Source organism: Leiobunum rupestre, chromosome 1, assembly GCF_980474605.1.
Source record: "Leiobunum rupestre chromosome 1, qqLeiRupe1.1.hap1, whole genome shotgun sequence".
NCBI classification, from domain to species: Eukaryota; Metazoa; Arthropoda; class Arachnida; order Opiliones; family Sclerosomatidae; genus Leiobunum; species Leiobunum rupestre.
In genome coordinates this window covers 65,135,352-65,162,403 of record NC_143384.1, presented here as the reverse complement: position 1 = coordinate 65,162,403, position 27,052 = coordinate 65,135,352, and the positions used below count along the sequence as shown (strand labels likewise).

At 42.4% G+C, this 27,052-nt stretch overlaps 49 non-coding genes across 49 annotated transcripts; 27 read left to right on the top strand and 22 right to left on the bottom strand.

The window, feature by feature from the left end:
* Positions 1-46: 46 nt before the first annotated feature.
* LOC149965166 (signal recognition particle RNA) lies at positions 47-346 on the top strand. Its single transcript, XR_016473278.1, has one exon.
* Positions 347-777: 431 nt separating this feature from the next.
* TRNAK-UUU (transfer RNA lysine (anticodon UUU)) lies at positions 778-850 on the bottom strand. Its single transcript has one exon. It is a non-coding gene; the product is annotated as a tRNA-Lys (tRNA).
* A 136-nt stretch (positions 851-986) lies between these two features.
* LOC149965164 (signal recognition particle RNA) lies at positions 987-1,286 on the top strand. The gene has a single exon (XR_016473215.1).
* Positions 1,287-1,717: 431 nt separating this feature from the next.
* TRNAK-UUU (transfer RNA lysine (anticodon UUU)) lies at positions 1,718-1,790 on the bottom strand. Its single transcript has one exon. It is a non-coding gene; the product is annotated as a tRNA-Lys (tRNA).
* A 136-nt stretch (positions 1,791-1,926) lies between these two features.
* On the top strand, positions 1,927-2,226 carry LOC149965162 (signal recognition particle RNA). Its single transcript, XR_016473214.1, has one exon.
* Positions 2,227-2,866: 640 nt separating this feature from the next.
* LOC149965161 (signal recognition particle RNA) lies at positions 2,867-3,166 on the top strand. The gene has a single exon (XR_016473213.1).
* Positions 3,167-3,806: 640 nt separating this feature from the next.
* On the top strand, positions 3,807-4,106 carry LOC149965160 (signal recognition particle RNA). The gene has a single exon (XR_016473212.1).
* A 431-nt stretch (positions 4,107-4,537) lies between these two features.
* TRNAK-UUU (transfer RNA lysine (anticodon UUU)) lies at positions 4,538-4,610 on the bottom strand. The gene has a single exon. It is a non-coding gene; the product is annotated as a tRNA-Lys (tRNA).
* Positions 4,611-4,746: 136 nt separating this feature from the next.
* LOC149965158 (signal recognition particle RNA) lies at positions 4,747-5,046 on the top strand. Its single transcript, XR_016473263.1, has one exon.
* Positions 5,047-5,686: 640 nt separating this feature from the next.
* On the top strand, positions 5,687-5,986 carry LOC149965157 (signal recognition particle RNA). Its single transcript, XR_016473211.1, has one exon.
* Positions 5,987-6,417: 431 nt separating this feature from the next.
* On the bottom strand, positions 6,418-6,490 carry TRNAK-UUU (transfer RNA lysine (anticodon UUU)). Its single transcript has one exon. It is a non-coding gene; the product is annotated as a tRNA-Lys (tRNA).
* Positions 6,491-6,626: 136 nt separating this feature from the next.
* LOC149965155 (signal recognition particle RNA) lies at positions 6,627-6,926 on the top strand. The gene has a single exon (XR_016473210.1).
* Positions 6,927-7,357: 431 nt separating this feature from the next.
* TRNAK-UUU (transfer RNA lysine (anticodon UUU)) lies at positions 7,358-7,430 on the bottom strand. Its single transcript has one exon. It is a non-coding gene; the product is annotated as a tRNA-Lys (tRNA).
* A 136-nt stretch (positions 7,431-7,566) lies between these two features.
* On the top strand, positions 7,567-7,866 carry LOC149965153 (signal recognition particle RNA). The gene has a single exon (XR_016473262.1).
* Positions 7,867-8,297: 431 nt separating this feature from the next.
* TRNAK-UUU (transfer RNA lysine (anticodon UUU)) lies at positions 8,298-8,370 on the bottom strand. Its single transcript has one exon. It is a non-coding gene; the product is annotated as a tRNA-Lys (tRNA).
* A 136-nt stretch (positions 8,371-8,506) lies between these two features.
* LOC149965151 (signal recognition particle RNA) lies at positions 8,507-8,806 on the top strand. The gene has a single exon (XR_016473261.1).
* Positions 8,807-9,237: 431 nt separating this feature from the next.
* On the bottom strand, positions 9,238-9,310 carry TRNAK-UUU (transfer RNA lysine (anticodon UUU)). The gene has a single exon. It is a non-coding gene; the product is annotated as a tRNA-Lys (tRNA).
* Positions 9,311-9,446: 136 nt separating this feature from the next.
* On the top strand, positions 9,447-9,746 carry LOC149965149 (signal recognition particle RNA). The gene has a single exon (XR_016473955.1).
* A 431-nt stretch (positions 9,747-10,177) lies between these two features.
* On the bottom strand, positions 10,178-10,250 carry TRNAK-UUU (transfer RNA lysine (anticodon UUU)). Its single transcript has one exon. It is a non-coding gene; the product is annotated as a tRNA-Lys (tRNA).
* Positions 10,251-10,386: 136 nt separating this feature from the next.
* LOC149965147 (signal recognition particle RNA) lies at positions 10,387-10,686 on the top strand. The gene has a single exon (XR_016473209.1).
* A 431-nt stretch (positions 10,687-11,117) lies between these two features.
* On the bottom strand, positions 11,118-11,190 carry TRNAK-UUU (transfer RNA lysine (anticodon UUU)). The gene has a single exon. It is a non-coding gene; the product is annotated as a tRNA-Lys (tRNA).
* Positions 11,191-11,326: 136 nt separating this feature from the next.
* LOC149965145 (signal recognition particle RNA) lies at positions 11,327-11,626 on the top strand. Its single transcript, XR_016473208.1, has one exon.
* Positions 11,627-12,057: 431 nt separating this feature from the next.
* Positions 12,058-12,130, bottom strand: TRNAK-UUU (transfer RNA lysine (anticodon UUU)). The gene has a single exon. It is a non-coding gene; the product is annotated as a tRNA-Lys (tRNA).
* Positions 12,131-12,266: 136 nt separating this feature from the next.
* Positions 12,267-12,566, top strand: LOC149965143 (signal recognition particle RNA). Its single transcript, XR_016473207.1, has one exon.
* A 431-nt stretch (positions 12,567-12,997) lies between these two features.
* Positions 12,998-13,070, bottom strand: TRNAK-UUU (transfer RNA lysine (anticodon UUU)). The gene has a single exon. It is a non-coding gene; the product is annotated as a tRNA-Lys (tRNA).
* Positions 13,071-13,206: 136 nt separating this feature from the next.
* On the top strand, positions 13,207-13,506 carry LOC149965141 (signal recognition particle RNA). Its single transcript, XR_016473952.1, has one exon.
* A 431-nt stretch (positions 13,507-13,937) lies between these two features.
* Positions 13,938-14,010, bottom strand: TRNAK-UUU (transfer RNA lysine (anticodon UUU)). Its single transcript has one exon. It is a non-coding gene; the product is annotated as a tRNA-Lys (tRNA).
* A 136-nt stretch (positions 14,011-14,146) lies between these two features.
* Positions 14,147-14,446, top strand: LOC149965139 (signal recognition particle RNA). The gene has a single exon (XR_016473206.1).
* A 431-nt stretch (positions 14,447-14,877) lies between these two features.
* TRNAK-UUU (transfer RNA lysine (anticodon UUU)) lies at positions 14,878-14,950 on the bottom strand. The gene has a single exon. It is a non-coding gene; the product is annotated as a tRNA-Lys (tRNA).
* A 136-nt stretch (positions 14,951-15,086) lies between these two features.
* On the top strand, positions 15,087-15,386 carry LOC149965137 (signal recognition particle RNA). The gene has a single exon (XR_016473205.1).
* Positions 15,387-15,817: 431 nt separating this feature from the next.
* On the bottom strand, positions 15,818-15,890 carry TRNAK-UUU (transfer RNA lysine (anticodon UUU)). Its single transcript has one exon. It is a non-coding gene; the product is annotated as a tRNA-Lys (tRNA).
* Positions 15,891-16,026: 136 nt separating this feature from the next.
* Positions 16,027-16,326, top strand: LOC149965135 (signal recognition particle RNA). The gene has a single exon (XR_016473204.1).
* A 431-nt stretch (positions 16,327-16,757) lies between these two features.
* Positions 16,758-16,830, bottom strand: TRNAK-UUU (transfer RNA lysine (anticodon UUU)). Its single transcript has one exon. It is a non-coding gene; the product is annotated as a tRNA-Lys (tRNA).
* Positions 16,831-16,966: 136 nt separating this feature from the next.
* Positions 16,967-17,266, top strand: LOC149965133 (signal recognition particle RNA). The gene has a single exon (XR_016473203.1).
* A 431-nt stretch (positions 17,267-17,697) lies between these two features.
* TRNAK-UUU (transfer RNA lysine (anticodon UUU)) lies at positions 17,698-17,770 on the bottom strand. Its single transcript has one exon. It is a non-coding gene; the product is annotated as a tRNA-Lys (tRNA).
* A 136-nt stretch (positions 17,771-17,906) lies between these two features.
* LOC149965131 (signal recognition particle RNA) lies at positions 17,907-18,206 on the top strand. The gene has a single exon (XR_016474153.1).
* A 431-nt stretch (positions 18,207-18,637) lies between these two features.
* Positions 18,638-18,710, bottom strand: TRNAK-UUU (transfer RNA lysine (anticodon UUU)). Its single transcript has one exon. It is a non-coding gene; the product is annotated as a tRNA-Lys (tRNA).
* A 136-nt stretch (positions 18,711-18,846) lies between these two features.
* LOC149965129 (signal recognition particle RNA) lies at positions 18,847-19,146 on the top strand. Its single transcript, XR_016473202.1, has one exon.
* Positions 19,147-19,577: 431 nt separating this feature from the next.
* On the bottom strand, positions 19,578-19,650 carry TRNAK-UUU (transfer RNA lysine (anticodon UUU)). The gene has a single exon. It is a non-coding gene; the product is annotated as a tRNA-Lys (tRNA).
* A 136-nt stretch (positions 19,651-19,786) lies between these two features.
* On the top strand, positions 19,787-20,085 carry LOC149965127 (signal recognition particle RNA). The gene has a single exon (XR_016473948.1).
* Positions 20,086-20,517: 432 nt separating this feature from the next.
* TRNAK-UUU (transfer RNA lysine (anticodon UUU)) lies at positions 20,518-20,590 on the bottom strand. Its single transcript has one exon. It is a non-coding gene; the product is annotated as a tRNA-Lys (tRNA).
* A 136-nt stretch (positions 20,591-20,726) lies between these two features.
* LOC149965125 (signal recognition particle RNA) lies at positions 20,727-21,025 on the top strand. The gene has a single exon (XR_016473555.1).
* A 640-nt stretch (positions 21,026-21,665) lies between these two features.
* LOC149965124 (signal recognition particle RNA) lies at positions 21,666-21,964 on the top strand. Its single transcript, XR_016473554.1, has one exon.
* Positions 21,965-22,604: 640 nt separating this feature from the next.
* Positions 22,605-22,903, top strand: LOC149965123 (signal recognition particle RNA). The gene has a single exon (XR_016473552.1).
* A 431-nt stretch (positions 22,904-23,334) lies between these two features.
* On the bottom strand, positions 23,335-23,407 carry TRNAK-UUU (transfer RNA lysine (anticodon UUU)). The gene has a single exon. It is a non-coding gene; the product is annotated as a tRNA-Lys (tRNA).
* A 136-nt stretch (positions 23,408-23,543) lies between these two features.
* LOC149965121 (signal recognition particle RNA) lies at positions 23,544-23,842 on the top strand. The gene has a single exon (XR_016473947.1).
* A 432-nt stretch (positions 23,843-24,274) lies between these two features.
* On the bottom strand, positions 24,275-24,347 carry TRNAK-UUU (transfer RNA lysine (anticodon UUU)). Its single transcript has one exon. It is a non-coding gene; the product is annotated as a tRNA-Lys (tRNA).
* Positions 24,348-24,483: 136 nt separating this feature from the next.
* LOC149965119 (signal recognition particle RNA) lies at positions 24,484-24,782 on the top strand. The gene has a single exon (XR_016473551.1).
* A 2,148-nt stretch (positions 24,783-26,930) lies between these two features.
* Positions 26,931-27,003, bottom strand: TRNAK-UUU (transfer RNA lysine (anticodon UUU)). The gene has a single exon. It is a non-coding gene; the product is annotated as a tRNA-Lys (tRNA).
* Positions 27,004-27,052: the final 49 nt, after the last annotated feature.

Below are 27,052 nucleotides of genomic sequence, written 5' to 3'. Positions count from 1 at the left end.
GGGACGTTCTAACGATTGAAAGGTCGCAACTCGAGAAGCGTCGTTGACTGGGAGGAGTGGCGTCCTCTTGTAATCCAGCGTCTTGGAAGTCGGAATTCGAGGATGGTGTGAGGGTTGAGACTCTGATGATCATCACGCTGTGGAGATTTAACGTCCGCACGAAGTTTACCGTCAATATGGTGCGCTCGGGGGAGCTCGAAGTGAACCTATTTTCTTAACGAGGTACGTAGCGGCTTAGGGCAGAAATGCAGCAAGCAAAAGTACTTGCGGAAAACCGTCGTAGGGTTGCGTTTACGAACAGGGTCTGATTATCAGACCACCCAAGAAAGTCAAAACTCGATTCTTTTGGCTTTTGTTTAAACTAACATGAAAAAGAGTTGCTATGAAAAAGAAAAAAACGGGAATATTTTTGGAAAACAAAACTTTTTTTTAAAAATTCCATTATCGCCGACGATAAATAATGTTGGTGACAGTGACCAATTGTCATCTCTATCAATGCCAGACGAACGTCGGTAAATAGTTTAATTTTTGGATTTCGAATTACATAACTTCCGTTTTTTTTCAAGGTCACGAATAAATCCTTAATCAGATCGGCCGAACGTTTCTTAAGATCAAATTAAAGGAACGACTTTCAAGCTGCGGCTCTACCCCGGACCGTTAAATGATTTGTTTAAGGTTCTCCAGACTAAGCAAATTGAGCGTTTCTCAAAGCGGAAAAGCCGTTACATTGCCGTTAGTTATAAAACTGACAACGAATAAAAAATCGCTACATTTACCCGCCCGAACTGGGGCTCGAACCCAGGACCGTTAGGTTAAAAGCCTAACGCTCTACCGACTGAGCTATCCGGGCTCTGCCGTATTCTATCTTCATGAAAAATGTGGTAATGGACGGGACATTTATTCTCTCCAGTTAATATAACATTTTAACCATATTTCGTTAGGGACGTTCTAACGATTGAAAGGTCGCAACTCGAGAAGCGTCGTTGACTGGGAGGAGTGGCGTCCTCTTGTAATCCAGCGTCTTGGAAGTCGGAATTCGAGGATGGTGTGAGGGTTGAGACTCTGATGATCATCACGCTGTGGAGATTTAACGTCCGCACGAAGTTTACCGTCAATATGGTGCGCTCGGGGGAGCTCGAAGTGAACCTGGTTTCTTAACGAGGTACGTAGCGGCTTAGGGCAGAAATGCAGCAAGCAAAAGTACTTGCGGAAAACCGTCGTAGGGTTGCGTTTACGAACAGGGTCTGATTATCAGACCACCCAAGAAAGTCAAAACTCGATTCTTTTGGCTTTTGTTTAAACTAACATGAAAAAGAGTTGCTATGAAAAAGAAAAAAACGGGAATATTTTTGGAAAACAAAACTTTTTTTTAAAAATTCCATTATCGCCGACGATAAATAATGTTGGTGACAGTGACCAATTGTCATCTCTATCAATGCCAGACGAACGTCGGTAAATAGTTTAATTTTTGGATTTCGAATTACATAACTTCCGTTTTTTTTCAAGGTCACGAATAAATCCTTAATCAGATCGGCCGAACGTTTCTTAAGATCAAATTAAAGGAACGACTTTCAAGCTGCGGCTCTACCCCGGACCGTTAAATGATTTGTTTAAGGTTCTCCAGACTAAGCAAATTGAGCGTTTCTCAAAGCGGAAAAGCCGTTACATTGCCGTTAGTTATAAAACTGACAACGAATAAAAAATCGCTACATTTACCCGCCCGAACTGGGGCTCGAACCCAGGACCGTTAGGTTAAAAGCCTAACGCTCTACCGACTGAGCTATCCGGGCTCTGCCGTATTCTATCTTCATGAAAAATGTGGTAATGGACGGGACATTTATTCTCTCCAGTTAATATAACATTTTAACCATATTTCGTTAGGGACGTTCTAACGATTGAAAGGTCGCAACTCGAGAAGCGTCGTTGACTGGGAGGAGTGGCGTCCTCTTGTAATCCAGCGTCTTGGAAGTCGGAATTCGAGGATGGTGTGAGGGTTGAGACTCTGATGATCATCACGCTGTGGAGATTTAACGTCCGCACGAAGTTTACCGTCAATATGGTGCGCTCGGGGGAGCTCGAAGTGAACCTGGTTTCTTAACGAGGTACGTAGCGGCTTAGGGCAGAAATGCAGCAAGCAAAAGTACTTGCGGAAAACCGTCGTAGGGTTGCGTTTACGAACAGGGTCTGATTATCAGACCACCCAAGAAAGTCAAAACTCGATTCTTTTGGCTTTTGTTTAAACTAACATGAAAAAGAGTTGCTATGAAAAAGAAAAAAACGGGAATATTTTTGGAAAACAAAATTTTTTTTTAAAAATTCCATTATCGCCGACGATAAATAATGTTGGTGACAGTGACCAATTGTCATCTCTATCAATGCCAGACGAACGTCGGTAAATAGTTTAATTTTTGGATTTCGAATTACATAACTTCCGTTTTTTTTCAAGGTCACGAATAAATCCTTAATCAGATCGGCCGAACGTTTCTTAAGATCAAATTAAAGGAACGACTTTCAAGCTGCGGCTCTACCCCGGACCGTTAAATGATTTGTTTAAGGTTCTCCAGACTAAGCAAATTGAGCGTTTCTCAAAGCGGAAAAGCCGTTACATTGCCGTTAGTTATAAAACTGACAACGAATAAAAAATCGCTACATTTACCCGCCCGAACTGGGGCTCGAACCCAGGACCGTTAGGTTAAAAGCCTAACGCTCTACCGACTGTGCTATCCGGGCTCTGCCGTATTCTATCTTCATGAAAAATGTGGTAATGGACGGGACATTTATTCTCTCCAGTTAATATAACATTTTAACCATATTTCGTTAGGGACGTTCTAACGATTGAAAGGTCGCAACTCGAGAAGCGTCGTTGACTGGGAGGAGTGGCGTCCTCTTGTAATCCAGCGTCTTGGAAGTCGGAATTCGAGGATGGTGTGAGGGTTGAGACTCTGATGATCATCACGCTGTGGAGATTTAACGTCCGCACGAAGTTTACCGTCAATATGGTGCGCTCGGGGGAGCTCGAAGTGAACCTGGTTTCTTAACGAGGTACGTAGCGGCTTAGGGCAGAAATGCAGCAAGCAAAAGTACTTGCGGAAAACCGTCGTAGGGTTGCGTTTACGAACAGGGTCTGATTATCAGACCACCCAAGAAAGTCAAAACTCGATTCTTTTGGCTTTTGTTTAAACTAACATGAAAAAGAGTTGCTATGAAAAAGAAAAAAACGGGAATATTTTTGGAAAACAAAACTTTTTTTTAAAAATTCCATTATCGCCGACGATAAATAATGTTGGTGACAGTGACCAATTGTCATCTCTATCAATGCCAGACGAACGTCGGTAAATAGTTTAATTTTTGGATTTCGAATTACATAACTTCCGTTTTTTTTCAAGGTCACGAATAAATCCTTAATCAGATCGGCCGAACGTTTCTTAAGATCAAATTAAAGGAACGACTTTCAAGCTGCGGCTCTACCCCGGACCGTTAAATGATTTGTTTAAGGTTCTCCAGACTAAGCAAATTGAGCGTTTCTCAAAGCGGAAAAGCCGTTACATTGCCGTTAGTTATAAAACTGACAACGAATAAAAAATCGCTACATTTACCCGCCCGAACTGGGGCTCGAACCCAGGACCGTTAGGTTAAAAGCCTAACGCTCTACCGACTGTGCTATCCGGGCTCTGCCGTATTCTATCTTCATGAAAAATGTGGTAATGGACGGGACATTTATTCTCTCCAGTTAATATAACATTTTAACCATATTTCGTTAGGGACGTTCTAACGATTGAAAGGTCGCAACTCGAGAAGCGTCGTTGACTGGGAGGAGTGGCGTCCTCTTGTAATCCAGCGTCTTGGAAGTCGGAATTCGAGGATGGTGTGAGGGTTGAGACTCTGATGATCATCACGCTGTGGAGATTTAACGTCCGCACGAAGTTTACCGTCAATATGGTGCGCTCGGGGGAGCTCGAAGTGAACCTGGTTTCTTAACGAGGTACGTAGCGGCTTAGGGCAGAAATGCAGCAAGCAAAAGTACTTGCGGAAAACCGTCGTAGGGTTGCGTTTACGAACAGGGTCTGATTATCAGACCACCCAAGAAAGTCAAAACTCGATTCTTTTGGCTTTTGTTTAAACTAACATGAAAAAGAGTTGCTATGAAAAAGAAAAAAACGGGAATATTTTTGGAAAACAAAACTTTTTTTTAAAAATTCCATTATCGCCGACGATAAATAATGTTGGTGACAGTGACCAATTGTCATCTCTATCAATGCCAGACGAACGTCGGTAAATAGTTTAATTTTTGGATTTCGAATTACATAACTTCCGTTTTTTTTCAAGGTCACGAATAAATCCTTAATCAGATCGGCCGAACGTTTCTTAAGATCAAATTAAAGGAACGACTTTCAAGCTGCGGCTCTACCCCGGACCGTTAAATGATTTGTTTAAGGTTCTCCAGACTAAGCAAATTGAGCGTTTCTCAAAGCGGAAAAGCCGTTACATTGCCGTTAGTTATAAAACTGACAACGAATAAAAAATCGCAACATTTACCCGCCCGAACTGGGGCTCGAACCCAGGACCGTTAGGTTAAAAGCCTAACGCTCTACCGACTGAGCTATCCGGGCTCTGCCGTATTTTATCTTCATGAAAAATGTGGTAATGGACGGGTCATTTATTCTCTCCAGTTAATATAACATTTTAACCATATTTCGTTAGGGACGTTCTAACGATTGAAAGGTCGCAACTCGAGAAGCGTCGTTGATTGGGAGGAGTGGCGTCCTCTTGTAATCCAGCGTCTTGGAAGTCGGAATTCGAGGATGGTGTGAGGGTTGAGACTCTGATGATCATCACGCTGTGGAGATTTAACGTCCGCACGAAGTTTACCGTCAATATGGTGCGCTCGGGGGAGCTCGAAGTGAACCTGGTTTCTTAACGAGGTACGTAGCGGCTTAGGGCAGAAATGCAGCAAGCAAAAGTACTTGCGGAAAACCGTCGTAGGGTTGCGTTTACGAACAGGGTCTGATTATCAGACCACCCAAGAAAGTCAAAACTCGATTCTTTTGGCTTTTGTTTAAACTAACATGAAAAAGAGTTGCTATGAAAAAGAAAAAAACGGGAATATTTTTGGAAAACAAAACTTTTTTTTAAAAATTCCATTATCGCCGACGATAAATAATGTTGGTGACAGTGACCAATTGTCATCTCTATCAATGCCAGACGAACGTCGGTAAATAGTTTAATTTTTGGATTTCGAATTACATAACTTCCGTTTTTTTTCAAGGTCACGAATAAATCCTTAATCAGATCGGCCGAACGTTTCTTAAGATCAAATTAAAGGAACGACTTTCAAGCTGCGGCTCTACCCCGGACCGTTAAATGATTTGTTTAAGGTTCTCCAGACTAAGCAAATTGAGCGTTTCTCAAAGCGGAAAAGCCGTTACATTGCCGTTAGTTATAAAACTGACAACGAATAAAAAATCGCTACATTTACCCGCCCGAACTGGGGCTCGAACCCAGGACCGTTAGGTTAAAAGCCTAACGCTCTACCGACTGTGCTATCCGGGCTCTGCCGTATTCTATCTTCATGAAAAATGTGGTAATGGACGGGACATTTATTCTCTCCAGTTAATATAACATTTTAACCATATTTCGTTAGGGACGTTCTAACGATTGAAAGGTCGCAACTCGAGAAGCGTCGTTGACTGGGAGGAGTGGCGTCCTCTTGTAATCCAGCGTCTTGGAAGTCGGAATTCGAGGATGGTGTGAGGGTTGAGACTCTGATGATCATCACGCTGTGGAGATTTAACGTCCGCACGAAGTTTACCGTCAATATGGTGCGCTCGGGGGAGCTCGAAGTGAACCTGGTTTCTTAACGAGGTACGTAGCGGCTTAGGGCAGAAATGCAGCAAGCAAAAGTACTTGCGGAAAACCGTCGTAGGGTTGCGTTTACGAACAGGGTCTGATTATCAGACCACCCAAGAAAGTCAAAACTCGATTCTTTTGGCTTTTGTTTAAACTAACATGAAAAAGAGTTGCTATGAAAAAGAAAAAAACGGGAATATTTTTGGAAAACAAAACTTTTTTTTAAAAATTCCATTATCGCCGACGATAAATAATGTTGGTGACAGTGACCAATTGTCATCTCTATCAATGCCAGACGAACGTCGGTAAATAGTTTAATTTTTGGATTTCGAATTACATAACTTCCGTTTTTTTTCAAGGTCACGAATAAATCCTTAATCAGATCGGCCGAACGTTTCTTAAGATCAAATTAAAGGAACGACTTTCAAGCTGCGGCTCTACCCCGGACCGTTAAATGATTTGTTTAAGGTTCTCCAGACTAAGCAAATTGAGCGTTTCTCAAAGCGGAAAAGCCGTTACATTGCCGTTAGTTATAAAACTGACAACGAATAAAAAATCGCTACATTTACCCGCCCGAACTGGGGCTCGAACCCAGGACCGTTAGGTTAAAAGCCTAACGCTCTACCGACTGAGCTATCCGGGCTCTGCCGTATTCTATCTTCATGAAAAATGTGGTAATGGACGGGACATTTATTCTCTCCAGTTAATATAACATTTTAACCATATTTCGTTAGGGACGTTCTAACGATTGAAAGGTCGCAACTCGAGAAGCGTCGTTGACTGGGAGGAGTGGCGTCCTCTTGTAATCCAGCGTCTTGGAAGTCGGAATTCGAGGATGGTGTGAGGGTTGAGACTCTGATGATCATCACGCTGTGGAGATTTAACGTCCGCACGAAGTTTACCGTCAATATGGTGCGCTCGGGGGAGCTCGAAGTGAACCTGGTTTCTTAACGAGGTACGTAGCGGCTTAGGGCAGAAATGCAGCAAGCAAAAGTACTTGCGGAAAACCGTCGTAGGGTTGCGTTTACGAACAGGGTCTGATTATCAGACCACCCAAGAAAGTCAAAACTCGATTCTTTTGGCTTTTGTTTAAACTAACATGAAAAAGAGTTGCTATGAAAAAGAAAAAAACGGGAATATTTTTGGAAAACAAAACTTTTTTTTAAAAATTCCATTATCGCCGACGATAAATAATGTTGGTGACAGTGACCAATTGTCATCTCTATCAATGCCAGACGAACGTCGGTAAATAGTTTAATTTTTGGATTTCGAATTACATAACTTCCGTTTTTTTTCAAGGTCACGAATAAATCCTTAATCAGATCGGCCGAACGTTTCTTAAGATCAAATTAAAGGAACGACTTTCAAGCTGCGGCTCTACCCCGGACCGTTAAATGATTTGTTTAAGGTTCTCCAGACTAAGCAAATTGAGCGTTTCTCAAAGCGGAAAAGCCGTTACATTGCCGTTAGTTATAAAACTGACAACGAATAAAAAATCGCTACATTTACCCGCCCGAACTGGGGCTCGAACCCAGGACCGTTAGGTTAAAAGCCTAACGCTCTACCGACTGAGCTATCCGGGCTCTGCCGTATTCTATCTTCATGAAAAATGTGGTAATGGACGGGACATTTATTCTCTCCAGTTAATATAACATTTTAACCATATTTCGTTAGGGACGTTCTAACGATTGAAAGGTCGCAACTCGAGAAGCGTCGTTGATTGGGAGGAGTGGCGTCCTCTTGTAATCCAGCGTCTTGGAAGTCGGAATTCGAGGATGGTGTGAGGGTTGAGACTCTGATGATCATCACGCTGTGGAGATTTAACGTCCGCACGAAGTTTACCGTCAATATGGTGCGCTCGGGGGAGCTCGAAGTGAACCTGGTTTCTTAACGAGGTACGTAGCGGCTTAGGGCAGAAATGCAGCAAGCAAAAGTACTTGCGGAAAACCGTCGTAGGGTTGCGTTTACGAACAGGGTCTGATTATCAGACCACCCAAGAAAGTCAAAACTCGATTCTTTTGGCTTTTGTTTAAACTAACATGAAAAAGAGTTGCTATGAAAAAGAAAAAAACGGGAATATTTTTGGAAAACAAAACTTTTTTTTAAAAATTCCATTATCGCCGACGATAAATAATGTTGGTGACAGTGACCAATTGTCATCTCTATCAATGCCAGACGAACGTCGGTAAATAGTTTAATTTTTGGATTTCGAATTACATAACTTCCGTTTTTTTTCAAGGTCACGAATAAATCCTTAATCAGATCGGCCGAACGTTTCTTAAGATCAAATTAAAGGAACGACTTTCAAGCTGCGGCTCTACCCCGGACCGTTAAATGATTTGTTTAAGGTTCTCCAGACTAAGCAAATTGAGCGTTTCTCAAAGCGGAAAAGCCGTTACATTGCCGTTAGTTATAAAACTGACAACGAATAAAAAATCGCAACATTTACCCGCCCGAACTGGGGCTCGAACCCAGGACCGTTAGGTTAAAAGCCTAACGCTCTACCGACTGAGCTATCCGGGCTCTGCCGTATTTTATCTTCATGAAAAATGTGGTAATGGACGGGTCATTTATTCTCTCCAGTTAATATAACATTTTAACCATATTTCGTTAGGGACGTTCTAACGATTGAAAGGTCGCAACTCGAGAAGCGTCGTTGATTGGGAGGAGTGGCGTCCTCTTGTAATCCAGCGTCTTGGAAGTCGGAATTCGAGGATGGTGTGAGGGTTGAGACTCTGATGATCATCACGCTGTGGAGATTTAACGTCCGCACGAAGTTTACCGTCAATATGGTGCGCTCGGGGGAGCTCGAAGTGAACCTGGTTTCTTAACGAGGTACGTAGCGGCTTAGGGCAGAAATGCAGCAAGCAAAAGTACTTGCGGAAAACCGTCGTAGGGTTGCGTTTACGAACAGGGTCTGATTATCAGACCACCCAAGAAAGTCAAAACTCGATTCTTTTGGCTTTTGTTTAAACTAACATGAAAAAGAGTTGCTATGAAAAAGAAAAAAACGGGAATATTTTTGGAAAACAAAACTTTTTTTTAAAAATTCCATTATCGCCGACGATAAATAATGTTGGTGACAGTGACCAATTGTCATCTCTATCAATGCCAGACGAACGTCGGTAAATAGTTTAATTTTTGGATTTCGAATTACATAACTTCCGTTTTTTTTCAAGGTCACGAATAAATCCTTAATCAGATCGGCCGAACGTTTCTTAAGATCAAATTAAAGGAACGACTTTCAAGCTGCGGCTCTACCCCGGACCGTTAAATGATTTGTTTAAGGTTCTCCAGACTAAGCAAATTGAGCGTTTCTCAAAGCGGAAAAGCCGTTACATTGCCGTTAGTTATAAAACTGACAACGAATAAAAAATCGCAACATTTACCCGCCCGAACTGGGGCTCGAACCCAGGACCGTTAGGTTAAAAGCCTAACGCTCTACCGACTGAGCTATCCGGGCTCTGCCGTATTTTATCTTCATGAAAAATGTGGTAATGGACGGGTCATTTATTCTCTCCAGTTAATATAACATTTTAACCATATTTCGTTAGGGACGTTCTAACGATTGAAAGGTCGCAACTCGAGAAGCGTCGTTGACTGGGAGGAGTGGCGTCCTCTTGTAATCCAGCGTCTTGGAAGTCGGAATTCGAGGATGGTGTGAGGGTGGAGACTCTGATGATCATCACGCTGTGGAGATTTAACGTCCGCACGAAGTTTACCGTCAATATGGTGCGCTCGGGGGAGCTCGAAGTGAACCAGGTTTCTTAACGAGGTACGTAGCGGCTTAGGGCAGAAATGCAGCAAGCAAAAGTACCCGCGGAAAACCGTCGTAGGGTTGCGTTTACGAACAGGGTCTGATTATCAGACCACCCAAGAAAGTCAAAACTCGATTCTTTTGGCTTTTGTTTAAACTAACATGAAAAAGAGTTGCTATGAAAAAGAAAAAAACGGGAATATTTTTGGAAAACAAAACTTTTTTTTAAAAATTCCATTATCGCCGACGATAAATAATGTTGGTGACAGTGACCAATTGTCATCTCTATCAATGCCAGACGAACGTCGGTAAATAGTTTAATTTTTGGATTTCGAATTACATAACTTCCGTTTTTTTTCAAGGTCACGAATAAATCCTTAATCCTTTCGGCCGAACGTTTCTTAAGATCAAATTAAAGGAACGACTTTCAAGCTGCGGCTCTACCCCGGACCGTTAAATGATTTGTTTAAGGTTCTCCAGACTAAGCAAATTGAGCGTTTCTCAAAGCGGAAAAGCCGTTACATTGCCGTTAGTTATAAAACTGACAACGAATAAAAAATCGCTACATTTACCCGCCCGAACTGGGGCTCGAACCCAGGACCGTTAGGTTAAAAGCCTAACGCTCTACCGACTGAGCTATCCGGGCTCTGCCGTATTCTATCTTCATGAAAAATGTGGTAATGGACGGGACATTTATTCTCTCCAGTTAATATAACATTTTAACCATATTTCGTTAGGGACGTTCTAACGATTGAAAGGTCGCAACTCGAGAAGCGTCGTTGACTGGGAGGAGTGGCGTCCTCTTGTAATCCAGCGTCTTGGAAGTCGGAATTCGAGGATGGTGTGAGGGTTGAGACTCTGATGATCATCACGCTGTGGAGATTTAACGTCCGCACGAAGTTTACCGTCAATATGGTGCGCTCGGGGGAGCTCGAAGTGAACCTGGTTTCTTAACGAGGTACGTAGCGGCTTAGGGCAGAAATGCAGCAAGCAAAAGTACTTGCGGAAAACCGTCGTAGGGTTGCGTTTACGAACAGGGTCTGATTATCAGACCACCCAAGAAAGTCAAAACTCGATTCTTTTGGCTTTTGTTTAAACTAACATGAAAAAGAGTTGCTATGAAAAAGAAAAAAACGGGAATATTTTTGGAAAACAAAACTTTTTTTTAAAAATTCCATTATCGCCGACGATAAATAATGTTGGTGACAGTGACCAATTGTCATCTCTATCAATGCCAGACGAACGTCGGTAAATAGTTTAATTTTTGGATTTCGAATTACATAACTTCCGTTTTTTTTCAAGGTCACGAATAAATCCTTAATCAGATCGGCCGAACGTTTCTTAAGATCAAATTAAAGGAACGACTTTCAAGCTGCGGCTCTACCCCGGACCGTTAAATGATTTGTTTAAGGTTCTCCAGACTAAGCAAATTGAGCGTTTCTCAAAGCGGAAAAGCCGTTACATTGCCGTTAGTTATAAAACTGACAACGAATAAAAAATCGCTACATTTACCCGCCCGAACTGGGGCTCGAACCCAGGACCGTTAGGTTAAAAGCCTAACGCTCTACCGACTGAGCTATCCGGGCTCTGCCGTATTCTATCTTCATGAAAAATGTGGTAATGGACGGGACATTTATTCTCTCCAGTTAATATAACATTTTAACCATATTTCGTTAGGGACGTTCTAACGATTGAAAGGTCGCAACTCGAGAAGCGTCGTTGACTGGGAGGAGTGGCGTCCTCTTGTAATCCAGCGTCTTGGAAGTCGGAATTCGAGGATGGTGTGAGGGTTGAGACTCTGATGATCATCACGCTGTGGAGATTTAACGTCCGCACGAAGTTTACCGTCAATATGGTGCGCTCGGGGGAGCTCGAAGTGAACCTGGTTTCTTAACGAGGTACGTAGCGGCTTAGGGCAGAAATGCAGCAAGCAAAAGTACTTGCGGAAAACCGTCGTAGGGTTGCGTTTACGAACAGGGTCTGATTATCAGACCACCCAAGAAAGTCAAAACTCGATTCTTTTGGCTTTTGTTTAAACTAACATGAAAAAGAGTTGCTATGAAAAAGAAAAAAACGGGAATATTTTTGGAAAACAAAACTTTTTTTTAAAAATTCCATTATCGCCGACGATAAATAATGTTGGTGACAGTGACCAATTGTCATCTCTATCACTGCCAGACGAACGTCGGTAAATAGTTTAATTTTTGGATTTCGAATTACATAACTTCCGTTTTATTTCAAGGTCACGAATAAATCCTTAATCAGATCGGCCGAACGTTTCTTAAGATCAAATTAAAGGAACGACTTTCAAGCTGCGGCTCTACCCCGGACCGTTAAATGATTTGTTTAAGGTTCTCCAGACTAAGCAAATTGAGCGTTTCTCAAAGCGGAAAAGCCGTTACATTGCCGTTAGTTATAAAACTGACAACGAATAAAAAATCGCTACATTTACCCGCCCGAACTGGGGCTCGAACCCAGGACCGTTAGGTTAAAAGCCTAACGCTCTACCGACTGAGCTATCCGGGCTCTGCCGTATTCTATCTTCATGAAAAATGTGGTAATGGACGGGACATTTATTCTCTCCAGTTAATATAACATTTTAACCATATTTCGTTAGGGACGTTCTAACGATTGAAAGGTCGCAACTCGAGAAGCGTCGTTGACTGGGAGGAGTGGCGTCCTCTTGTAATCCAGCGTCTTGGAAGTCGGAATTCGAGGATGGTGTGAGGGTTGAGACTCTGATGATCATCACGCTGTGGAGATTTAACGTCCGCACGAAGTTTACCGTCAATATGGTGCGCTCGGGGGAGCTCGAAGTGAACCTGGTTTCTTAACGAGGTACGTAGCGGCTTAGGGCAGAAATGCAGCAAGCAAAAGTACTTGCGGAAAACCGTCGTAGGGTTGCGTTTACGAACAGGGTCTGATTATCAGACCACCCAAGAAAGTCAAAACTCGATTCTTTTGGCTTTTGTTTAAACTAACATGAAAAAGAGTTGCTATGAAAAAGAAAAAAACGGGAATATTTTTGGAAAACAAAACTTTTTTTTAAAAATTCCATTATCGCCGACGATAAATAATGTTGGTGACAGTGACCAATTGTCATCTCTATCAATGCCAGACGAACGTCGGTAAATAGTTTAATTTTTGGATTTCGAATTACATAACTTCCGTTTTTTTTCAAGGTCACGAATAAATCCTTAATCAGATCGGCCGAACGTTTCTTAAGATCAAATTAAAGGAACGACTTTCAAGCTGCGGCTCTACCCCGGACCGTTAAATGATTTGTTTAAGGTTCTCCAGACTAAGCAAATTGAGCGTTTCTCAAAGCGGAAAAGCCGTTACATTGCCGTTAGTTATAAAACTGACAACGAATAAAAAATCGCAACATTTACCCGCCCGAACTGGGGCTCGAACCCAGGACCGTTAGGTTAAAAGCCTAACGCTCTACCGACTGAGCTATCCGGGCTCTGCCGTATTTTATCTTCATGAAAAATGTGGTAATGGACGGGTCATTTATTCTCTCCAGTTAATATAACATTTTAACCATATTTCGTTAGGGACGTTCTAACGATTGAAAGGTCGCAACTCGAGAAGCGTCGTTGACTGGGAGGAGTGGCGTCCTCTTGTAATCCAGCGTCTTGGAAGTCGGAATTCGAGGATGGTGTGAGGGTGGAGACTCTGATGATCATCACGCTGTGGAGATTTAACGTCCGCACGAAGTTTACCGTCAATATGGTGCGCTCGGGGGAGCTCGAAGTGAACCAGGTTTCTTAACGAGGTACGTAGCGGCTTAGGGCAGAAATGCAGCAAGCAAAAGTACCCGCGGAAAACCGTCGTAGGGTTGCGTTTACGAACAGGGTCTGATTATCAGACCACCCAAGAAAGTCAAAACTCGATTCTTTTGGCTTTTGTTTAAACTAACATGAAAAAGAGTTGCTATGAAAAAGAAAAAAACGGGAATATTTTTGGAAAACAAAACTTTTTTTTAAAAATTCCATTATCGCCGACGATAAATAATGTTGGTGACAGTGACCAATTGTCATCTCTATCAATGCCAGACGAACGTCGGTAAATAGTTTAATTTTTGGATTTCGAATTACATAACTTCCGTTTTTTTTCAAGGTCACGAATAAATCCTTAATCCTTTCGGCCGAACGTTTCTTAAGATCAAATTAAAGGAACGACTTTCAAGCTGCGGCTCTACCCCGGACCGTTAAATGATTTGTTTAAGGTTCTCCAGACTAAGCAAATTGAGCGTTTCTCAAAGCGGAAAAGCCGTTACATTGCCGTTAGTTATAAAACTGACAACGAATAAAAAATCGCTACATTTACCCGCCCGAACTGGGGCTCGAACCCAGGACCGTTAGGTTAAAAGCCTAACGCTCTACCGACTGAGCTATCCGGGCTCTGCCGTATTCTATCTTCATGAAAAATGTGGTAATGGACGGGACATTTATTCTCTCCAGTTAATATAACATTTTAACCATATTTCGTTAGGGACGTTCTAACGATTGAAAGGTCGCAACTCGAGAAGCGTCGTTGACTGGGAGGAGTGGCGTCCTCTTGTAATCCAGCGTCTTGGAAGTCGGAATTCGAGGATGGTGTGAGGGTTGAGACTCTGATGATCATCACGCTGTGGAGATTTAACGTCCGCACGAAGTTTACCGTCAATATGGTGCGCTCGGGGGAGCTCGAAGTGAACCTGGTTTCTTAACGAGGTACGTAGCGGCTTAGGGCAGAAATGCAGCAAGCAAAAGTACTTGCGGAAAACCGTCGTAGGGTTGCGTTTACGAACAGGGTCTGATTATCAGACCACCCAAGAAAGTCAAAACTCGATTCTTTTGGCTTTTGTTTAAACTAACATGAAAAAGAGTTGCTATGAAAAAGAAAAAAACGGGAATATTTTTGGAAAACAAAACTTTTTTTTAAAAATTCCATTATCGCCGACGATAAATAATGTTGGTGACAGTGACCAATTGTCATCTCTATCAATGCCAGACGAACGTCGGTAAATAGTTTAATTTTTGGATTTCGAATTACATAACTTCCGTTTTTTTTCAAGGTCACGAATAAATCCTTAATCAGATCGGCCGAACGTTTCTTAAGATCAAATTAAAGGAACGACTTTCAAGCTGCGGCTCTACCCCGGACCGTTAAATGATTTGTTTAAGGTTCTCCAGACTAAGCAAATTGAGCGTTTCTCAAAGCGGAAAAGCCGTTACATTGCCGTTAGTTATAAAACTGACAACGAATAAAAAATCGCTACATTTACCCGCCCGAACTGGGGCTCGAACCCAGGACCGTTAGGTTAAAAGCCTAACGCTCTACCGACTGAGCTATCCGGGCTCTGCCGTATTCTATCTTCATGAAAAATGTGGTAATGGACGGGACATTTATTCTCTCCAGTTAATATAACATTTTAACCATATTTCGTTAGGGACGTTCTAACGATTGAAAGGTCGCAACTCGAGAAGCGTCGTTGACTGGGAGGAGTGGCGTCCTCTTGTAATCCAGCGTCTTGGAAGTCGGAATTCGAGGATGGTGTGAGGGTTGAGACTCTGATGATCATCACGCTGTGGAGATTTAACGTCCGCACGAAGTTTACCGTCAATATGGTGCGCTCGGGGGAGCTCGAAGTGAACCTGGTTTCTTAACGAGGTACGTAGCGGCTTAGGGCAGAAATGCAGCAAGCAAAAGTACTTGCGGAAAACCGTCGTAGGGTTGCGTTTACGAACAGGGTCTGATTATCAGACCACCCAAGAAAGTCAAAACTCGATTCTTTTGGCTTTTGTTTAAACTAACATGAAAAAGAGTTGCTATGAAAAAGAAAAAAACGGGAATATTTTTGGAAAACAAAACTTTTTTTTAAAAATTCCATTATCGCCGACGATAAATAATGTTGGTGACAGTGACCAATTGTCATCTCTATCACTGCCAGACGAACGTCGGTAAATAGTTTAATTTTTGGATTTCGAATTACATAACTTCCGTTTTATTTCAAGGTCACGAATAAATCCTTAATCAGATCGGCCGAACGTTTCTTAAGATCAAATTAAAGGAACGACTTTCAAGCTGCGGCTCTACCCCGGACCGTTAAATGATTTGTTTAAGGTTCTCCAGACTAAGCAAATTGAGCGTTTCTCAAAGCGGAAAAGCCGTTACATTGCCGTTAGTTATAAAACTGACAACGAATAAAAAATCGCTACATTTACCCGCCCGAACTGGGGCTCGAACCCAGGACCGTTAGGTTAAAAGCCTAACGCTCTACCGACTGAGCTATCCGGGCTCTGCCGTATTCTATCTTCATGAAAAATGTGGTAATGGACGGGACATTTATTCTCTCCAGTTAATATAACATTTTAACCATATTTCGTTAGGGACGTTCTAACGATTGAAAGGTCGCAACTCGAGAAGCGTCGTTGACTGGGAGGAGTGGCGTCCTCTTGTAATCCAGCGTCTTGGAAGTCGGAATTCGAGGATGGTGTGAGGGTTGAGACTCTGATGATCATCACGCTGTGGAGATTTAACGTCCGCACGAAGTTTACCGTCAATATGGTGCGCTCGGGGGAGCTCGAAGTGAACCTGGTTTCTTAACGAGGTACGTAGCGGCTTAGGGCAGAAATGCAGCAAGCAAAAGTACTTGCGGAAAACCGTCGTAGGGTTGCGTTTACGAACAGGGTCTGATTATCAGACCACCCAAGAAAGTCAAAACTCGATTCTTTTGGCTTTTGTTTAAACTAACATGAAAAAGAGTTGCTATGAAAAAGAAAAAAACGGGAATATTTTTGGAAAACAAAACTTTTTTTTAAAAATTCCATTATCGCCGACGATAAATAATGTTGGTGACAGTGACCAATTGTCATCTCTATCAATGCCAGACGAACGTCGGTAAATAGTTTAATTTTTGGATTTCGAATTACATAACTTCCGTTTTTTTTCAAGGTCACGAATAAATCCTTAATCAGATCGGCCGAACGTTTCTTAAGATCAAATTAAAGGAACGACTTTCAAGCTGCGGCTCTACCCCGGACCGTTAAATGATTTGTTTAAGGTTCTCCAGACTAAGCAAATTGAGCGTTTCTCAAAGCGGAAAAGCCGTTACATTGCCGTTAGTTATAAAACTGACAACGAATAAAAAATCGCTACATTTACCCGCCCGAACTGGGGCTCGAACCCAGGACCGTTAGGTTAAAAGCCTAACGCTCTACCGACTGAGCTATCCGGGCTCTGCCGTATTCTATCTTCATGAAAAATGTGGTAATGGACGGGACATTTATTCTCTCCAGTTAATATAACATTTTAACCATATTTCGTTAGGGACGTTCTAACGATTGAAAGGTCGCAACTCGAGAAGCGTCGTTGACTGGGAGGAGTGGCGTCCTCTTGTAATCCAGCGTCTTGGAAGTCGGAATTCGAGGATGGTGTGAGGGTTGAGACTCTGATGATCATCACGCTGTGGAGATTTAACGTCCGCACGAAGTTTACCGTCAATATGGTGCGCTCGGGGGAGCTCGAAGTGAACCTGGTTTCTTAACGAGGTACGTAGCGGCTTAGGGCAGAAATGCAGCAAGCAAAAGTACTTGCGGAAAACCGTCGTAGGGTTGCGTTTACGAACAGGGTCTGATTATCAGACCACCCAAGAAAGTCAAAACTCGATTCTTTTGGCTTTTGTTTAAACTAACATGAAAAAGAGTTGCTATGAAAAAGAAAAAAACGGGAATATTTTTGGAAAACAAAACTTTTTTTTAAAAATTCCATTATCGCCGACGATAAATAATGTTGGTGACAGTGACCAATTGTCATCTCTATCACTGCCAGACGAACGTCGGTAAATAGTTTAATTTTTGGATTTCGAATTACATAACTTCCGTTTTATTTCAAGGTCACGAATAAATCCTTAATCAGATCGGCCGAACGTTTCTTAAGATCAAATTAAAGGGTCGACTTTCAAGCTGCGGCTCTACCCCGGACCGTTAAATGATTTGTTTAAGGTTCTCCAGACTAAGCAAATTGAGCCTTTCTCAAAGCGGAAAAGCCGTTACATTGCCGTTAGTTATAAAACTGACAACGAATAAAAAATCGCTACATTTACCCGCCCGAACTGGGGCTCGAACCCAGGACCGTTAGGTTAAAAGCCTAACGCTCTACCGACTGAGCTATCCGGGCTCTGCCGTATTCTATCTTCATGAAAAATGTGGTAATGGACGGGACATTTATTCTCTCCAGTTAATATAACATTTTAACCATATTTCGTTAGGGACGTTCTAACGATTGAAAGGTCGCAACTCGAGAAGCGTCGTTGACTGGGAGGAGTGGCGTCCTCTTGTAATCCAGCGTCTTGGAAGTCGGAATTCGAGGATGGTGTGAGGGTGGAGACTCTGATGATCATCACGCTGTGGAGATTTAACGTCCGCACGAAGTTTACCGTCAATATGGTGCGCTCGGGGAAGCTCGAAGTGAACCAGGTTTCTTAACGAGGTACGTAGCGGCTTAGGGCAGAAATGCAGCAAGCAAAAGTACCCGCGGAAAACCGTCGTAGGGTTGCGTTTACGAACAGGGTCTGATTATCAGACCACCCAAGAAAGTCAAAACTCGATTCTTTTGGCTTTTGTTTAAACTAACATGAAAAAGAGTTGCTATGAAAAAGAAAAAAACGGGAATATTTTTGGAAAACAAAACTTTTTTTTAAAAATTCCATTATCGCCGACGATAAATAATGTTGGTGACAGTGACCAATTGTCATCTCTATCAATGCCAGACAAACGTCGGTAAATAGTTTAATTTTTGGATTTCGAATTACATAACTTCCGTTTTTTTTCAAGGTCACGAATAAATCCTTAATCAGATCGGCCGAACGTTTCTTAAGATCAAATTAAAGGAACGACTTTCAAGCTGCGGCTCTACCCCGGACCGTTAAATGATTTGTTTAAGGTTCTCCAGACTAAGCAAATTGAGCGTTTCTCAAAGCGGAAAAGCCGTTACATTGCCGTTAGTTATAAAACTGACAACGAATAAAAAATCGCTACATTTACCCGCCCGAACTGGGGCTCGAACCCAGGACCGTTAGGTTAAAAGCCTAACGCTCTACCGGCTGAGCTATCCGGGCTCTGCCGTATTCTATCTTCATGAAAAATGTGGTAATGGACGGGACATTTATTCTCTCCAGTTAATATAACATTTTAACCATATTTCGTTAGGGACGTTCTAACGATTGAAAGGTCGCAACTCGAGAAGCGTCGTTGACTGGGAGGAGTGGCGTCCTCTTGTAATCCAGCGTCTTGGAAGTCGGAATTCGAGGATGGTGTGAGGGTTGAGACTCTGATGATCATCACGCTGTGGAGATTTAACGTCCGCACGAAGTTTACCGTCAATATGGTGCGCTCGGGGGAGCTCGAAGTGAACCTGGTTTCTTAACGAGGTACGTAGCGGCTTAGGGCAGAAATGCAGCAAGCAAAAGTACTTGCGGAAAACCGTCGTAGGGTTGCGTTTACGAACAGGGTCTGATTATCAGACCACCCAAGAAAGTCAAAACTCGATTCTTTTGGCTTTTGTTTAAACTAACATGAAAAAGAGTTGCTATGAAAAAGAAAAAAACGGGAATATTTTTGGAAAACAAAACTTTTTTTTAAAAATTCCATTATCGCCGACGATAAATAATGTTGGTGACAGTGACCAATTGTCATCTCTATCAATGCCAGACAAACGTCGGTAAATAGTTTAATTTTTGGATTTCGAATTACATAACTTCCGTTTTTTTTCAAGGTCACGAATAAATCCTTAATCAGATCGGCCGAACGTTTCTTAAGATCAAATTAAAGGAACGACTTTCAAGCTGCGGCTCTACCCCGGACCGTTAAATGATTTGTTTAAGGTTCTCCAGACTAAGCAAATTGAGCGTTTCTCAAAGCGGAAAAGCCGTTACATTGCCGTTAGTTATAAAACTGACAACGAATAAAAAATCGCTACATTTACCCGCCCGAACTGGGGCTCGAACCCAGGACCGTTAGGTTAAAAGCCTAACGCTCTACCGACTGAGCTATCCGGGCTCTGCCGTAGTCTATCTTCATGAAAAATGTGGTAATGGACGGGACATTTATTCTCTCCAGTTAATATAACATTTTAACCATATTTCGTTAGGGACGTTCTAACGATCGAAAGGTCGCAACTCGAGAAGCGTCGTTGACTGGGAGGAGTGGCGTCCTCTTGTAATCCAGCGTCTTGGAAGTCGGAATTCGAGGATGGTGTGAGGGTTGAGACTCTGATGATCATCACGCTGTGGAGATTTAACGTCCGCACGAAGTTTACCGTCAATATGGTGCGCTCGGGGGAGCTCGAAGTGAACCAGGTTTCTTAACGAGGTACGTAGCGGCTTAGGGCAGAAATGCAGCAAGCAAAAGTACCCGCGGAAAACCGTCGTAGGGTTGCGTTTAAGAGCAGGGTCTGATTATCAGACCACCCAAGAAAGTCAAACTCGATTCTTTTGGCTTTTGTTTAAACTAACATGAAAAAGAGTTGCTATGAAAAAGAAAAAAAACGGGAATATTTTTGGAAAACAAAACTTTTTTTTAAAAATTCCATTATCGCCGACGATAAATAATGTTGGTGACAGTGACCAATTGTCATCTCTATCAATGCCAGACGAACGTCGGTAAATAGTTTAATTTTTGGATTTCGAATGACATAACTTCCGTTTTTTTTCAAGGTCACGAATAAATCCTTAATCAGATCGGCCGAACGTTTCTTAAGATCAAATTAAAGGGTCGACTTTCAAGCTGCGGCTCTACCCCGGACCGTTAAATGATTTGTTTAAGGTTCTCCAGACTAAGCAAATTGAGCGTTTCTCAAAGCGGAAAAGACGTTACATTGCCGTTAGTTATAAAACTGACAACGAATAAAATATCGCTACATTTACCCGCCCGAACTGGGGCTCGAACCCAGGACCGTTAGGTTAAAAGCCTAACGCTCTACCGACTGAGCTACCCGGGCTCTGCCGTATGCTATCTTCATGAAAAATGTGGTAATGGACGGGACATTTATTCTCTCCAGTTAATATAACCTTTTAACCATATTTCGTTAGGGACGTTCTAACGATTGAAAGGTCGCAACTCGAGAAGCGTCGTTGACTGGGAGGAGTGGCGTCCTCTTGTAATCCAGCGTCTTGGAAGTCGGAATTCGAGGATGGTGTGAGGGTGGAGACTCTGATGATCATCACGCTGTGGAGATTTAACGTCCGCACGAAGTTTACCGTCAATATGGTGCGCTCGGGGGAGCTCGAAGTGAACCAGGTTTCTTAACGAGGTACGTAGCGGCTTAGGGCAGAAATGCAGCAAGCAAAAGTACCCGCGGAAAACCGTCGTAGGGTTGCGTTTAAGAGCAGGGTCTGATTATCAGACCACCCAAGAAAGTCAAACTCGATTCTTTTGGCTTTTGTTTAAACTAACATGAAAAAGAGTTGCTATGAAATAGAAAAAAAACGGGAATATTTTTGGAAAACAAAACTTTTTTTAAAAATTCCCTTATCGCCGACGATAAATAATGTTGGTGACAGTGACCAATTGTCATCTCTATCAATGCCAGACGAACGTCGGTAAATAGTTTAATTTTTGGATTTCGAATTACATAACTTCCGTTTTTTTTCAAGGTCACGAATAAATCCTTAATCAGATCGGCCGAACGTTTCTTAAGATCAAATTAAAGGGTCGACTTTCAAGCTGCGGCTCTACCCCGGACCGTTAAATGATTTGTTTAAGGTTCTCCAGACTAAGCAAATTGAGCGTTTCTCAAAGCGGAAAAGACGTTACATTGCCGTTAGTTATAAAACTGACAACGAATAAAAAATCGCTACATTTACCCGCCCGAACTGGGGCTCGAACCCAGGACCGTTAGGTTAAAAGCCTAAAGCTCTACCGACTGAGCTATCCCGGCTCTGCCGTATTCTATCTTCATGAAAAATGTGGTAATGGACAGGACATTTATTCTCTCCAGTTAATATAACCTTTTAACCATATTTCGTTAGGGACGTTCTAACGATTGAAAGGTCGCAACTCGAGAAGCGTCGTTGACTGGGAGGAGTGGCGTCCTCTTGTAATCCAGCGTCTTGGAAGTCGGAATTCGAGGATGGTGTGAGGGTGGAGACTCTGATGATCATCACGCTGTGGAGATTTAACGTCCGCACGAAGTTTACCGTCAATATGGTGCGCTCGGGGGAGCTCGAAGTGAACCAGGTTTCTTAACGAGGTACGTAGCGGCTTAGGGCAGAAATGCAGCAAGCAAAAGTACCCGCGGAAAACCGTCGTAGGGTTGCGTTTAAGAGCAGGGTCTGATTATCAGACCACCCAAGAAAGTCAAACTCGATTCTTTTGGCTTTTCTTTAAACTAACATGAAAAAGAGTTGCTATGAAAAAGAAAAAAACGGGAATATTTTTGGAAAACAAAACTTTTTTTTAAAAATTCCATTATCGCCGACGATAAATAATGTTGGTGACAGTGACCAATTGTCATCTCTATCAATGCCAGACGAACGTCGGTAAATAGTTTAATTTTTGGATTTCGAATTACATAACTTCCGTTTTTTTTCAAGGTCACGAATAAATCCTTAATCAGATCGGCCGAACGTTTCTTAAGATCAAATTAAAGGGTCGACTTTCAAGCTGCGGCTCTACCCCGGACCGTTAAATGATTTGTTTAAGGTTCTCCAGACTAAGCAAATTGAGCGTTTCTCAAAGCGGAAAAGACGTTACATTGCCGTTAGTTATAAAACTGACAACGAATAAAAAATCGCTACATTTACCCGCCCGAACTGGGGCTCGAACCCAGGACCGTTAGGTTAAAAGCCTAAAGCTCTACCGACTGAGCTATCCCGGCTCTGCCGTATTCTATCTTCATGAAAAATGTGGTAATGGACGGGACATTTATTCTCTCCAGTTAATATAACCTTTTAACCATATTTCGTTAGGGACGTTCTAACGATTGAAAGGTCGCAACTCGAGAAGCGTCGTTGACTGGGAGGAGTGGCGTCCTCTTGTAATCCAGCGTCTTGGAAGTCGGAATTCGAGGATGGTGTGAGGGTGGAGACTCTGATGATCATCACGCTGTGGAGATTTAACGTCCGCACGAAGTTTACCGTCAATATGGTGCGCTCGGGGGAGCTCGAAGTGAACCAGGTTTCTTAACGAGGTACGTAGCGGCTTAGGGCAGAAATGCAGCAAGCAAAAGTACCCGCGGAAAACCGTCGTAGGGTTGCGTTTAAGAGCAGGGTCTGATTATCAGACCACCCAAGAAAGTCAAACTCGATTCTTTTGGCTTTTCTTTAAACTAACATGAAAAAGAGTTGCTATGAAAAAGAAAAAAACGGGAATATTTTTGGAAAACAAAACTTTTTTTTAAAAATTCCATTATCGCCGACGATAAATAATGTTGGTGACAGTGACCAATTGTCATCTCTATCAATGCCAGACGAACGTCGGTAAATAGTTTAATTTTTGGATTTCGAATGACATAACATCCGTTTTTTTTCAAGGTCACGAATAAATCCTTAATCAGATCGGCCGAACGTTTCTTAAGATCAAATTAAAGGGTCGACTTTCAAGCTGCGGCTCTACCCCGGACCGTTAAATGATTTGTTTAAGGTTCTCCAGACTAAGCAAATTGAGCGTTTCTCAAAGCGGAAAAGCCGTTACATTGCCGTTAGTTATAAAACTGACAACGAATAAAAAATCGCTACATTTACCCGCCCGAACTGGGGCTCGAACCCAGGACCGTTAGGTTAAAAGCCTAACGCTCTACCGACTGAGCTATCCGGGCTCTGCCGTAGTCTATCTTCATGAAAAATGTGGTAATGGACGGGACATTTATTCTCTCCAGTTAATATAACATTTTAACCATATTTCGTTAGGGACGTTCTAACGATCGAAAGGTCGCAACTCGAGAAGCGTCGTTGACTGGGAGGAGTGGCGTCCTCTTGTAATCCAGCGTCTTGGAAGTCGGAATTCGAGGATGGTGTGAGGGTTGAGACTCTGATGATCATCACGCTGTGGAGATTTAACGTCCGCACGAAGTTTACCGTCAATATGGTGCGCTCGGGGGAGCTCGAAGTGAACCAGGTTTCTTAACGAGGTACGTAGCGGCTTAGGGCAGAAATGCAGCAAGCAAAAGTACCCGCGGAAAACCGTCGTAGGGTTGCGTTTAAGAGCAGGGTCTGATTATCAGACCACCCAAGAAAGTCAAACTCGATTCTTTTGGCTTTTGTTTAAACTAACATGAAAAAGAGTTGCTATGAAAAAGAAAAAAAACGGGAATATTTTTGGAAAACAAAACTTTTTTTTAAAAATTCCATTATCGCCGACGATAAATAATGTTGGTGACAGTGACCAATTGTCATCTCTATCAATGCCAGACGAACGTCGGTAAATAGTTTAATTTTTGGATTTCGAATTACATAACTTCCGTTTTTTTTCAAGGTCACGAATAAATCCTTAATCAGATCGGCCGAACGTTTCTTAAGATCAAATTAAAGGGTCGACTTTCAAGCTGCGGCTCTACCCCGGACCGTTAAATGATTTGTTTAAGGTTCTCCAGACTAAGCAAATTGAGCGTTTCTCAAAGCGGAAAAGACGTTACATTGCCGTTAGTTATAAAACTGACAACGAATAAAATATCGCTACATTTACCCGCCCGAACTGGGGCTCGAACCCAGGACCGTTAGGTTAAAAGCCTAACGCTCTACCGACTGAGCTACCCGGGCTCTGCCGTATGCTATCTTCATGAAAAATGTGGTAATGGACGGGACATTTATTCTCTCCAGTTAATATAACCTTTTAACCATATTTCGTTAGGGACGTTCTAACGATTGAAAGGTCGCAACTCGAGAAGCGTCGTTGACTGGGAGGAGTGGCGTCCTCTTGTAATCCAGCGTCTTGGAAGTCGGAATTCGAGGATGGTGTGAGGGTGGAGACTCTGATGATCATCACGCTGTGGAGATTTAACGTCCGCACGAAGTTTACCGTCAATATGGTGCGCTCGGGGGAGCTCGAAGTGAACCAGGTTTCTTAACGAGGTACGTAGCGGCTTAGGGCAGAAATGCAGCAAGCAAAAGTACCCGCGGAAAACCGTCGTAGGGTTGCGTTTAAGAGCAGGGTCTGATTATCAGACCACCCAAGAAAGTCAAACTCGATTCTTTTGGCTTTTCTTTAAACTAACATGAAAAAGAGTTGCTATGAAAAAGAAAAAAAACGGGAATATTTTTGGAAAACAAAACTTTTTTTAAAAATTCCCTTATCGCCGACGATAAATAATGTTGGTGACAGTGACCAATTGTCATCTCTATCAATGCCAGACGAACGTCGGTAAATAGTTTAATTTTTGGATTTCGAATTACATAACTTCCGTTTTTTTTCAAGGTCACGAATAAATCCTTAATCAGATCGGCCGAACGTTTCTTAAGATCAAATTAAAGGGTCGACTTTCAAGCTGCGGCTCTACCCCGGACCGTTAAATGATTTGTTTAAGGTTCTCCAGACTAAGCAAATTGAGCGTTTCTCAAAGCGGAAAAGACGTTACATTGCCGTTAGTTATAAAACTGACAACGAATAAAAAATCGCTACATTTACCCGCCCGAACTGGGGCTCGAACCCAGGACCGTTAGGTTAAAAGCCTAAAGCTCTACCGACTGAGCTATCCCGGCTCTGCCGTATTCTATCTTCATGAAAAATGTGGTAATGGACGGGACATTTATTCTCTCCAGTTAATATAACCTTTTAACCATATTTCGTTAGGGACGTTCTAACGATTGAAAGGTCGCAACTCGAGAAGCGTCGTTGACTGGGAGGAGTGGCGTCCTCTTGTAATCCAGCGTCTTGGAAGTCGGAATTCGAGGATGGTGTGAGGGTGGAGACTCTGATGATCATCACGCTGTGGAGATTTAACGTCCGCACGAAGTTTACCGTCAATATGGTGCGCTCGGGGGAGCTCGAAGTGAACCAGGTTTCTTAACGAGGTACGTAGCGGCATGGACTAATTAATGTATACACAGGGACGGTCCGCACAACGCCACTCTCTCATAAAATCGGCGACTAAGTCTTGTTAATGCTGTTCCCTCTTTTCCTCCCCCCTTAAGCAAAGTTAGCCGAGTCAAAACGTCATCAAACGGAAAACGATGCTGCCCTCTATCTGCAAGTCTTGGAGTCTATCGATGTTGGCGTCTGCTTATAATTTGAAAAATAAACGTTTTTTTTGGTTCATTTGAATAAGGTGTATGATTTAAGAGCTTTAATTTATTTAAGTAGTTTTACAAATTAATTATGAGTAAAAAGCTGTGTGTTTACCCTTCGTGTAAAAGTGATTCGAAGTATTGTCATAAAGAACACACGAAAGATTTCTTTATACCTTTCCTGTTCATCTTTTTCTAAGCCTTGTCCAAAAAAATCTTTGAACTTTGATTTACCATTATCGGAATCACTTAAATCCACTTTTTTAATTTTATTTTTGTCTGGAGAAATTGAGAATAACGTCTCGAATGTATGGGCCGAAAAATTAATATCAATCAATTTAATTGTTAATATAAATGAATTCATTTACCAAACGCACGTGGAGCTTACAACATCGCCGGCAAGGCGACTGCTTTTTTTTTGTACCCTTAAACCTTTCCTCCCGTTTTCATCCCCCTTGACTCAGTTTGTCGTTAGTTCGCACAATCGCCGCTCGAGGGCACATTTAGCAATCACTAGCCGCTAAATTTCCTATGCGGATCGTCCCTGTGTATACATTAATTAGTCCATGGTAGCGGCTTAGGGCAGAAATGCAGCAAGCAAAAGTACCCGCGGAAAACCGTCGTAGGGTTGCGTTTAAGAGCAGGGTCTGATTATCAGACCACCCAAGAAAGTCAAACTCGATTCTTTTGGCTTTTCTTTAAACTAACATGAAAAAGAGTTGCTATGAAAAAGAAAAAAACGGGAATATTTTTGGAAAACAAAACTTTTTTTTAAAAATTCCATTATCGCCGACGATAAATAATGTTGGTGACAGTGACCAATTGTCATCTCTATCAATGCCAGACGAACGTCGGTAAATAGTTTAATTTTTGGATTTCGAATGACATAACATCCGTTTTTTTTCAAGGTCACGAATAAATCCTTAATCAGATCGGCCGAACGTTTCTTAAGATCAAATTAAAGGGTCGACTTTCAAGCTGCGGCTCTACCCCGGACCGTTAAATGATTTGTTTAAGGTTCTCCAGACTAAGCAAATTGAGCGTTTCTCAAAGCGGAAAAGACGTTACATTGCCGTTAGTTATAAAACTGACAACGAATAAAATATCGCTACATTTACCCGCCCGAACTGGGGCTCGAACCCAGGACCGTTAGGTTAAAAGCCTAACGCTCTACCGACTGAGCTATCCGGGCTCTGCCGTATGCTATCTTCATGAAAAATGTGGTAATGGACGGGACATTT